Genomic DNA, 11,548 nt, shown 5'->3' on the forward strand with positions numbered 1-11,548 from the left:
GCATGGTCAGATGCATCATCAGTACTCTCTCTGTGGACTGAAATACATATGTATCACCAAGACCATCAGCTACATCCTTAACAACTGTTTTAAACAATGTGCTAGGATCATTTGAATCAATGTTATGTTTACCCAAACTCTCTTCAATGAACTCTCCAATCTCTTACAATGTTTTCGCTAGGCTATCATTATATGTAAAACACATTCCAATTACAAGTGGTAGTTGGACCTCTTCAAATGTACTACTGAAATATACTATCAGTGGGATTGGTTCAAAAGTTTCATCATTTAAATGATTAAAAGATGAAGTAACTTGGCAGGAGTGTGGTAAATATGGTCTACATGCTCATCACCAATGATACTATATTGACATGATGGTGGCATATATTGCTTTTCAGAGCGATCTAGTTGAGAGGGTGGTTTGAAAATATCATAACCTCATTGCTTGCAAAAGTTGTATGTATCTCTGTATTTATTTTTAGTCTGAAGGTGATCCACTCACATAGCAAGGCATTCATCGACTGTCAATGGTTCATTTCATTTAACCACAGACTCTCAACTTGACGTGACTTAGCAAAATCGCCCTGTGTCGTGAAGATGAGACCTCAAAAGGAAAAAAAAGGACATCATTCTTTGATTCATTTCTGTGTTGACAAAACTCATTAACACTTTCCATTAATGGCTTTAACCTGTGTTGCTTGACATATTTTCTGCTGACTTTGTATAAGGGCATTTTTTGCACATGTGATTTTTGTTTCGTTCTACCATCTTGAAATTTGGAACTTTTTTCATGGTCTCTCAATGTTTTCAAGGTCAATGATGCAGTACAACCTCTTTGATTAAAACTACAACTTACCTGAATTGAATCAAAAAGAAACTTGTCCTTGTAAATGATTTAAAACAATCCTCTCGCAGACCTTCATCACCGCTGACGTAAGGGCAGCTGGTCTGAAATCATTCAAAGTGGATGCGGACGGCTTTTTAGGGACCGGAATAATGCATGACATTTTCCAGTTACGTGGCTCATGATGTAATTTGATACAAGGTTAAAAATAAAGCTAAAACTAGAAAGCATTTGCAAGCAAAAGCGAAGTTCCAGAGACCAGAGCAGCGGAAGAAACAAGAGAATGTGTGACAAAGATAGGTGCAGAATGAAAGAGTGCTTTGGATTTTAATGTTCAGGGCTGATAGCAGTAAACACCATAATACAACTAAAAGCAAGGCAGTCCGGGGAATTACAGTACACAGATCACAAATGCCTACATTTAGCCTACGGTAAAAACGCAACAGATACATACGGGGGCGACAACGCACGGAAATGTTTATCAGACGACATTCTCGCGAGCCAGAGCAATAATTTTCGCTCCGCTGACCTATGCAAAAATCAATCGCTTGACGGGTAGCGCTGAGTTGTTGCCGTAAAGAGGCATGTGATTTACGACGATGATCAGACGAGAGGAAACATCGGACCTAGGCCGTTGGAATTGAGCCACATGCATTTTCATTTGACTAAAAGCACAGACTAAAACAATTTTCATTGCTATATATGTCGCTGTTTTCACAAGATACTGACCGATTTGATCTTGGAAAGTTGAGTTGCTTTTACGTGCAGCCAACGCATGCCGGTGCATGACAGACAGTACGTTCACTATGAATGCCTAGCTCTGCATGGCAGGGCTGTGTGTTACCGGCGTTAAACGGCCTCCCACCACAGCCCCGCAGACTGATATAGGAAAAACCGCTGGTGGCTCCTCAGAAATGCGGCGGGCAGTTTCTCCGCCAAAACAACCGATTTTGAGTCCAAATTTTGCATTGATCATCGTTTTCGAGCACACCCACCTCGCCTAGGTACACGATGTGCCCAGCCGCGCTTGTAAACTTAGGGAAAGGCTACTTTTCTCTCTATCTGTGAGCGAAGCGATCGATACACCGCCATATGTGCCATTCAACCCATGAGCATTCGGGCGAAACAGTATAGCGCCACGTACGGCGAGTATTTAGAGAAAAATAAAATCAAAAAGCAACAAAAAACAAAGCGAAAGAAAGCTAGAATTATTAATAACTGAACGCAATATGATAGTTGAGCAATGCCAAATAAAAAATAAATAAATAAACAAACAAGAAATGCCCGTAAAACCCGTCCGAGCTGAGCGATGACGTCATAAGCGTGTCGCAATGCATTCTGGGTAATTAATGGGAAATTTGTGTATAGCACGTCTATGGTTGTAAAACCGGAAATAGAGAAAGAAAGAAAGAAAGAAAGAAAGAAAGAAAGAAGGAAAGTGAGCAAAAACTAACAGTTCCAGAGCTGGTCTCTGGAACTAAATATTGGCTAATTGACCTGAACAAGTTTTCAAAACTCTAGGGGACACTTATCAGGTCCAACAGCTTTGGTTGAGTTCAATTTACACAAAATCAGACAGACTTCATCCTCGTTGATGATATTCTATCATCATTGTCCCTGATCAAGTCAGTAAGAGGGGCGTGAATCAAAAAATGTTCATGACTGAAATCGTGTTGATCAAATCTTGTATAAAAATCATTTAGCTCATTTTCATATATGTACAGTATTGCTAGAGCTGGATTGATTGTTCGCAGTTTTATTCGTATAATTGCTCATGAGTTTCAAACCCTTCCAAGCTTTTTTCATATTATTACCTTTAATAAGTGTTGACAATCACTTATTACATGTATATACATTTGGCTCTAATGGTACACACTAGCAAACATTACAAATGATATTTTGAGCTAAAGCTTCAATTGGAAATTGATCAAGTTCAGTAGAATGGCTTTCAATATCTGTACAAAGGGATGTGGCCTCAGATGATTCCCCTTCCTGAAAAAGTTTCCTCTTGTGTGAAAAAATGTCAGTGTCAGGATTTTGTGGTGGTCCTGATGATGTAGATGGCCTGCCTTGAGTGTGCTCAGTACTCTGATGAAAGTCTCTTGACTGTAAGCCTGAAAGTGATCGATCAACAAGTTCTGAGTTTTCTGATGGCTTGACAGCTAGGTTGAACTTTCTTTGTCTTCCATGTGTTGGTTTCTTATTACAAATATCACTTCCCTCTTCAGTATGGACTGAGTATTCCACAATATGTAGTATTTGGGGATTAAACTGTCTTCCACTGAGTTTAGCAGTTTTACTGTGATCACATCGCATACGGCAACTCATGCATGAGTGGCAGTGTTTTTTGGGATTGACCAGTAAATCATCATCACCAGCATTATAACAGTACAGGTCTTTAAATTCTTCTATGTAGTCTTTAACAAGACTGTGCCTGTCGCCAACAAATTTACCACAGATGCGGCACAGTCTTGCCAACACTAAAAGGTGAATATCAGACATCTCAGAGCTTTATCTAGAGAAGAGAAAAGTATACTGAAGGAATACCGAAGAAAACACAACTAGGATGCATGTTATCTGATTGCTGTACGATTTACTCTCATGTCTGGTAAATTTCTATGTGTTATCCTATTGTGACCAATGCTATGGGGTTTCCAAATTTTACATACATAGCCTATCCAGGGATGGCACTACCGTCACAATCACTCAAAGCAATTCCCAAGCACATGGAAAAATTGAAAAATATTGTATTTGCGTAAGACTTGAGAACCTTCCATGTAAACAGCATGGGTCCCTGGATCCCTGTCAAAAGTGAGGAGTCGAGAAACATAATATTGGATTAACGGGACTATGGCATACAGCACGGTTAGCCAGCGTACACAGCTGGGAGCACTTGTAAATATCAGTGGATGACCTCTACATCCATTGAAAAATAAGCTTGCCAATGTGGAAAATATCTGACAAGGAACAAGCTGGATTCAACTTTGACTGGTAAAATGATATCTAAAAATTCAAATTTTGAAATCAAAATTTTGGAATTATCGTAATTTACCTTCTAATTTGTCAAATTTGAAGCCGTTTTCGCTGTTTACTTCTCCCCAACACTAAAACACGTCCAGATCAATTGCCCATGAGCAGTATAGGATAAACAAGTCTAAAAATAGACCGCATTCCTTATATAGGGTCTCCTTGAGTTTGGCAGTTGCAAGACACATGACCAACCAATTCAAGCTACATTGTAACTATCGAGCACCCTTTTCAGTACTTCCGGGAAATCATGTGGCTCAAGTATCCCTGAACCGATTGTGTTCAATGCTGGTACACAGATAATGTACTATGGCAGATATATGCATGTCAATTTATTTTGCGATACAATCCAATACAGCCACCAGGCGGCTATTTTTTTGTGATTTTTTTCGTGTTTCTGAACCACAACTCAACTATCCTGAAGAGATTTCGCTCAAACTTGGCACACAGACATTGTATTGTAGTGTGCATGTGCATGTCAATTAATGGTGCAAGTGGGGACTGTGTCATCAGCGATGACTTGTTGTATGACTGGAATTGCACTCAGCTTAGTTTATCACACTGAAAGTCTGTATCATTTAACCTAAAAGTATCTTTTCAAAGTAAAATATTGATAAAGATCCAGTGATATGAACAGTATTGAAACCAGAAAAAGCAAAAACGCTGTAGTTTTTTTATTTTCTGCCACACTTTAGCAGTCCAAATGATAGCGTTGATTTGTACCATTAGGAGGTTGTGAATCTCATGATCATGGTATTGGATCAGAAAGAATATAGCCATTTTTATGGCATAAACAATACACCAAATATTCTTTTTGTATATTATATTTTCTGTGATTCTGCATAATTTGGTCATAGCATAGCCGTAACAGTTACTACTATAGTCGACATCTTGGTGTAAGTAGAAAAGATCCATGCATTGTTTGGATTTGTTTACAGAACCAACATGGTTTAGGATGGAGATTCACACTGTGGTTTACTTAAGCATTTGATTGACAGTGATGCTCAATGCACCAATGTCTAACTTTTCAAACTACATCAACAAAAAGGTATAAAGCCTTGCAGATTTCAAAACTATCATTCTATAATTGAGGGTTCATGTATTCACAAAGATGACAACATTTGTGTTTGTGATCTTTTTATCAAAACAATCCCCAAAATCTAAGATTTTCTGGAGCCCTATCACCATATCCCTTGTTCAGAGGCATCTTGCATTTGAGTGTCACCACCATCTTGCCCCTTATAAGCTGACCACCCCTTATAGTGAAAAAAGGTTACACTGGGGCAGTTACAGTCATTTTTGTCAAAAGTATATTTCTGTGAAACTTGTCGACTTGCTATGAAATTTTGTTTGAATATCAGATAATGCTTGCATGGATCCCACTTTAAATGTACAAATCATTATCATATTGGAACAGAGTACCCAAAACACCTCTTCTATAAAAGTTTTACTTTTAGAGAATTTTAATTTTGTGGTACACCTGTTGATTGTCTTAATTCCTTTTTTGAAATTTTTTCAAGCCTAAAGGTAAAACATTCGTACTCATTAAAAAGCAGTTTAACTGCCAATCTGATTAAAATCAGATGTAAACCTCTGCTGTGGCCGCTGAGAGGTGACAGCAAGAAAATACCACATAAGTAAAGACGTCATTGTACTCTTTTCAACAGATTGTTTAAGGTGAAGTACTACGAATTATGTCAAAATTAAGTTGTGATGTCATTTTCTTGAAACTTTGCACAAATATTCTTGGAAGTTGTGTAAGTGCAAAAATAAAATAAAAAATGGGGGTCACCATGCTCCTTTCCATGGAAATGGACGTTAAAATGGCGTCGTTAGAAATAAATAAAAATGATATAATTCACTTAAACTAAAGAAAGCAATTATAAAAAGCTTAGCAAATGAGTTAATTTTAATAAATACCAAGTTTTAAGATCCATATCTATCGAATGTATAGTTTTCATGATGTTAGTAAAGAAATTTTTACATAAGTATCGATTACAAAATGACGATATCGAAATTATATCACTACATAATTTTCGAACTTTCTTCCTGTTGCTTTGAATGGTGTCATTTTGACCAAACTTGGCGAATAAACTCCTGACGTAATACCATTTAGTTTACACTTTTAATAAAAGGGTGTCACCACGCTACTTTTTACAATATCTCCAGGTGAATGGGTAATATGCGCCATGTAAATGGGAGAGAAATGTTAATTCTTCGCTCATATTGAATAAAAACCAGCTTCCTAGGGGGTCAAAATATGACAAGGTTATAGGTCACATGTATTTCTAAGAGACTGGGTCAAAAAATTAGGTAAAAGCGCAATTTCAACAATGACAGGTGATGTTAAATACATGCGCTACAAAGTAACCCATTTGCGACAGGCTGGAGTTAAATTTGCGCAGAAACGTTCTAAAGCGTGTGCGCGTCCGAATTCGTCGCCCTTTACCTTAACTGCCAGTGAGTGCATGTAAACCTTTATCAGATCTCATAAATTGTTGCTTTCATACGACATTTTCCATACTTGTTTGAAAGTCTAGGAAAGTTATTTTGATGAAGAAAGAATTATCCATCAAAGGCATATTACAGCATGGTTTGTAATTGTGCACTATTTCGCAACTTTCAGACTGATTTAACAATTTTTCCTTCCTTTGTATTTCAGGCAAAGCCTGCCAACCGTATGACTATATCTTCTGATAGCTGTGCTGTTATTAGTGAAATTCAGTGAACCATATTTATACAGAAGATTCTGTCATAGCTACACCTCAAGTAAGTATCAATATTTTTATCAGTTTCATTCTCAATGATGCAGTGCTGAACTTATTAGATTGGTATTTGACTGTATTACTCATCCTGTGTCACTATTTCAGTATCCTCCAATTTTTCTGATATTTAGAAGAAGGATTCTTAGGGTTACCTAAACTCAGCTTCATTCCAATGACAATAAAATCTAAATATGTGTAGACTTTAGAATATTTGAAATTTTTGTGAACATTCTCTGGTATCACAGTCATTTCAGGGCTCACTTTTGGGAAGAAAATTGTTAGCCTCTGAATTAGCCGAATGCTTAAATTTTAAGCCAGTTTGAGCAACTATTGATCAGGGAAATTCATCCTGGTCAAATTGCATACTGAAATGAATGTTAGGCTTTGCAGTATATTACTAAGAAACAGTTACATGTATTGTAATCATGAAAATACACTATCAAGGTTGTTTCTGATTTTTGACAGGGCTTTTCCATTGACAAAGGTTACTCTGGCAACTGTCTGAAGAGGTAACGTGCACAATGGAATTAATAAATTGTCTTAACGGATAGTGTCTCTTGTACATAAAACAAATATATACACCGTACCTTACTATTAGTTGTAATGTTCAGGGTATTGATAACACGTCCTGTGTTCACCTGTCTGATTGCGAAATTAACATCAAAATAAGCCTCAAAAACTTAACCGAACCTACAAAAATTCATTGATGTTATGTCCTGTGGGTATATGAAAATGTTTTACAGCTGTAATTTCAATTCTATTTCATTAGCACAAAAAAGACCTTCTCTGTTATTATCGTCAATAAAATTGCATGCCAGAGAGCCATGTTTGACTGTCACTCAGTAAGTGTGACTTTATTCAACCTGACATGTCCAAGTAATGTGATAAATATAACTTCATTCTCGGAGTATGTCTCAAGAAGAATCCCAGTGCTCCAGCTATGAAGCTCACAGGATTCAGACTTCTCTCCATCTGCAATAGAAATAAGAAGAAACACAGAATTGGAAAACTATCTCGAAGATTTTGCAAGAGTGGCATATGTTTTAAAACCACGGCTTTCCGAACACTTACAAGAACTTGACAGTAATGACAAAACTCAAAGATATCCATGTAGTCAATTTAGTCCTGTGCTGAATAGTGCCAAGGAGAGTTTCAGCTCCATAACACTTTCCATCAGTGCGGTGGTCCACATTGGATGACTCTGAGGAATTCCAAGTTGTTGCAGAGACACCATAACATGGACTTGCTGGAAGGCCAAGCAATCATGCAAACACGGTACGGATGTGAAAGAACTGTTCCAAGGCTGAACTTTGTAGCTGTACTCTCCCTTGATTACCACATGACAAAACAGATACCATATTGGGGCAGATCAGCTCAACCAGTAAGCACCTACATGTACTACAAAATGAAATTAAATGTTGACATTTGTTGTATCGTCAATCATGGTACGGGACAAGCCAACATTTTCCTCTTCGATGAAAAACTTGGTCCAAAATAGTGCAGACCACACTCTGTCACTGCTTACCAGACACATCAATGCCGATGTACCAGACTGGGTGAAAGAAATCCAAGTTTTCATGGACAATGCAGCCATCAACAAAAACAAATAAATACCTTACAGGAGATATATGACGTGAAGATTCAGTGCCTGGGGCGTCTTTCATGATACAGGTCACACCAAATTTATATCAGACTGAGTATGTGCCGGTATTGCCAATACTTACCGAGAGTCAGTGATATATTTACCATGCCGGATCTGCTGGATATAGCTGTTTTGTATGGTAATGCAACTATCTTGTCAGGGGAAAATGATATCTCTGAATGGAGAGAAGTGTTAATATCAAAGTATTCAGACTTTAACTGGAATCCATCAATTCCGTGACATCAGGACCTGCAGGCAGCAAAACGGTGTAAGCTGTGAAGTCAAGTTGCTTTGCTGGGATGTAGACTGGGAGTAGAGACCAAACAGTAAGTAGTATGTATTTGATACTCTACATGTCAGCGCATCTTGCCTTTGATTACTTATTGTCTCTTGTAAATTCCTACAACTTTATTGATCAGTCATGTGCAAGTACACTACCGGTACATGTGCTCACTGTAAACATTTTATAGCAAGTATCTCATCTTTTTCATCATAGTTTTTGAAAACATATGATAGAAATAATAGAACTGCTTTTAATTTGTGTACACAAGCTTATCACCAAATATCTAAAGAATGCCAAATTGATATGTCCAAGTATCAGTTGTTCTTATGATTATAAATGAAAATGAATCCTTCAATTGAAATTGTTAATTTCATTTTCTTTCAGGCAGTCAACTCAATTATATGTGGCGTACCTCAGGCATACTGTCAACTACATGATATATCCACAACAAAGAGACAACATCTGATCATCATGTACAACAGATAGATCCCAGAAGATAGAAGATTTAATGCCATTTCTTCCTGAGAGACCAGTCTATGCTAGCCAAATGTGTGATATGACTTTGCCTATATAATTCCCTGGATCCATAATGGCATAAGAGCAAACGCAGATCTTGACTCTAGTCTTTTGCACAATATTGACAACATTTTAAACAGTATTGGCTACATTTGACTAATAATATTCACACGGATTAGAACTGTTAATACTTTAAAATACTAACTGCAATTTGGCAAGGCCTTTCATCAAGAAAAAATAGCACTGATACTGATAGCTCATGTCTTGCTGTATTCCAAATGTAGGTTGCCTTTCGAACTTAGCTCTTTGAGCGCCAAAGTCTATTTTTGTCCCCTTTAAAAAATCAACCCAAGCCAATTTTTTTTGCAGATTTTTGCCAAAATTTTGAGAAAAAACTAAAAAACTGTAGCGAATGAAATGAAATGTCCATTTGGTCCAAAATTATCATAAAAATTACAGAAAAATTCATAAAAATTGGTAAAATGTTGCACTAAAATTTTGGCGGGAAAAAATTACAGCGCTCAAATCTTGCTGTCTCCAATCTCAGCAAACATGCACTTGGCCTTTGATAGTTTTTGAAAGTGGTGTATCTCACATAAAGTGTGTAAGCCTCTTATATTGTAACTCTAGTACTGTTGTTTAAAATATTGCTTATAGAATTTGATGGTCTACAAACTTTTGAAGGAAAGTTTTCATACAGATGAAGAAAGTTTTCTCACAGAGGCAAAGTCTATCAATAAGACTTTATATGATCAATCATGAACATGAACATGATCAATCATTCAAAAATAGTTGCTATGGAAACATGTAACTGAGGCACAGAGAAATTCATCAGACTTGAAGTTTGCGTGTAACCCATATCAGTAACACATTATTGCAATGTAAACACTCTGTTGTTATAAGGTAAACATATTAACAAATCAAAATAAATTTTATGAAAATGAAACATATTTTAGCTGAACTCTGTTCAGTGAGGCACTTTTGTTTGATTTTTCAAACTTGAATTTCACATTGAAATTTATGGAATAAAAAAGTCAAATATTTCACATAGATTAAGTTGATTTTTAACTTTGTATTTATGATAAAAAATAAATTTTGATGAAAGTGACATGAAATTTGATTTCTACTGTGTGTTTGTATTGAATGTATGTTTTGAAAGTTATATTTTAAACATTATGCCATCCTACTTGATGAAACTGTTGAAATGCCTGTAGTACAAAAATTTCAAATTTACTATAATTTTAAAGTGAAAACAGTAATATTTTGAATGATCTTTGAATGTGACCAATACAGGAGTGGACCTGTCAGGCTAAGGGACTTGTCAGATTCTTCGACTCTGAGGCAGGGTGATAAAAGAAAAGGTCATCAAAAATAAGCTAGTGCATGAATGTTGCTTTCTCATACAGAGTTCTCATTGAGAAAACAGTAAAGGATCAGGTTTTTGCCATGCCTTGTGTATGATCTGCAGATGATTAGTGTGCTTTGCAAAACAGACTTTCAATTTGCAAACATCCAGATATATATCTGATATATCAAAGTTACTTGCCCAAAGGGCGTGCTGAAAACTAGAACTATATGGTGAAATTTATTGCTGGTATTATTTTGGATGGAGGGAATATCGAATACTACAGTTGATTCAGGAAGATAAAGCACCTAACCTAGAAGGGGTGGGGGGACAATGTCCACAGGTTGACATGATTAGGGGTGGACCGTTTGATATCCTGGGGGGTCTGGATGATTTCGAAAAAAAAATTCCCAGCAGATACAAGGGAAAAAAATTCTGCCTTAGACTTATGAAAAAAAAAGACTGGCAAGCTAATGTGGAAGAAAAAAAAATCTATCACAGTATCAGCAAGAACCATTTGGGATGTAACTTTTTCATTTCTGTGCACCCTTTTTGACTTTCCAAAAGCCTCTTGAAATTAATTTTCAGTTACATTTGGCTTTTAGAATTGTTCACTGATTCTAGATAAGTGAACACACTCTGTAGATACATGCATATCATCTCTTGTGTGTTGACCAATAAATATAATTGTTCTCTGGTATGGTTGCGACATGGACAGATTGACTGACATGTCAAATGACAGCATTTCAGAAGAATTTAAAACAAAACTGTTATCGTCAAGTATTATAATCTGTGGCACATTTTGGCCAACTAATAAACCGATTTGCATTTTCAAAAAAGAAAATCAAAATTGAACTAATTTTCAATTTTCAATTGGTTTTATCATCTTGATTATTAACTTTTATTCCTATCTCTAAATTTAAAATCTTTGGGCTGAGATTGAAATGTAGGAAACAGGTGTGTATACTGAGGATGGCACTTTGCGACTATTCAAATTTCCCTCTGACAAACTATATTTCCCACAATGCACATTTCAGTGTTTTCAATTTCCAGTATTATACCAAATGTCCAATTTTGCCATTTCATTAGTGGCGTGGCCCAGTATCTTTTCATTACTATGGCTGAA

General features: G+C 36.5%; 1 long non-coding RNA gene across 1 annotated transcript in view; it reads left to right on the plus strand.

Moving 5' to 3' along the window:
* The window catches only part of LOC139130899 (uncharacterized), a 37,478-nt gene extending 27,397 nt beyond the window's left edge, over positions 1-10,081 (plus strand). The window contains exons 2-4 of the long non-coding RNA XR_011552012.1: positions 6,534-6,640; positions 7,102-8,604; positions 8,946-10,081. This is a non-coding gene — a long non-coding RNA (uncharacterized lncRNA). The remainder of the gene's footprint in view (positions 1-6,533; positions 6,641-7,101; positions 8,605-8,945) is intronic.
* Positions 10,082-11,548: the final 1,467 nt, after the last annotated feature.

This window comes from Ptychodera flava, chromosome 4 (assembly GCF_041260155.1).
Source record: "Ptychodera flava strain L36383 chromosome 4, AS_Pfla_20210202, whole genome shotgun sequence".
In the NCBI taxonomy this organism is placed as follows: domain Eukaryota; kingdom Metazoa; phylum Hemichordata; class Enteropneusta; family Ptychoderidae; genus Ptychodera; species Ptychodera flava.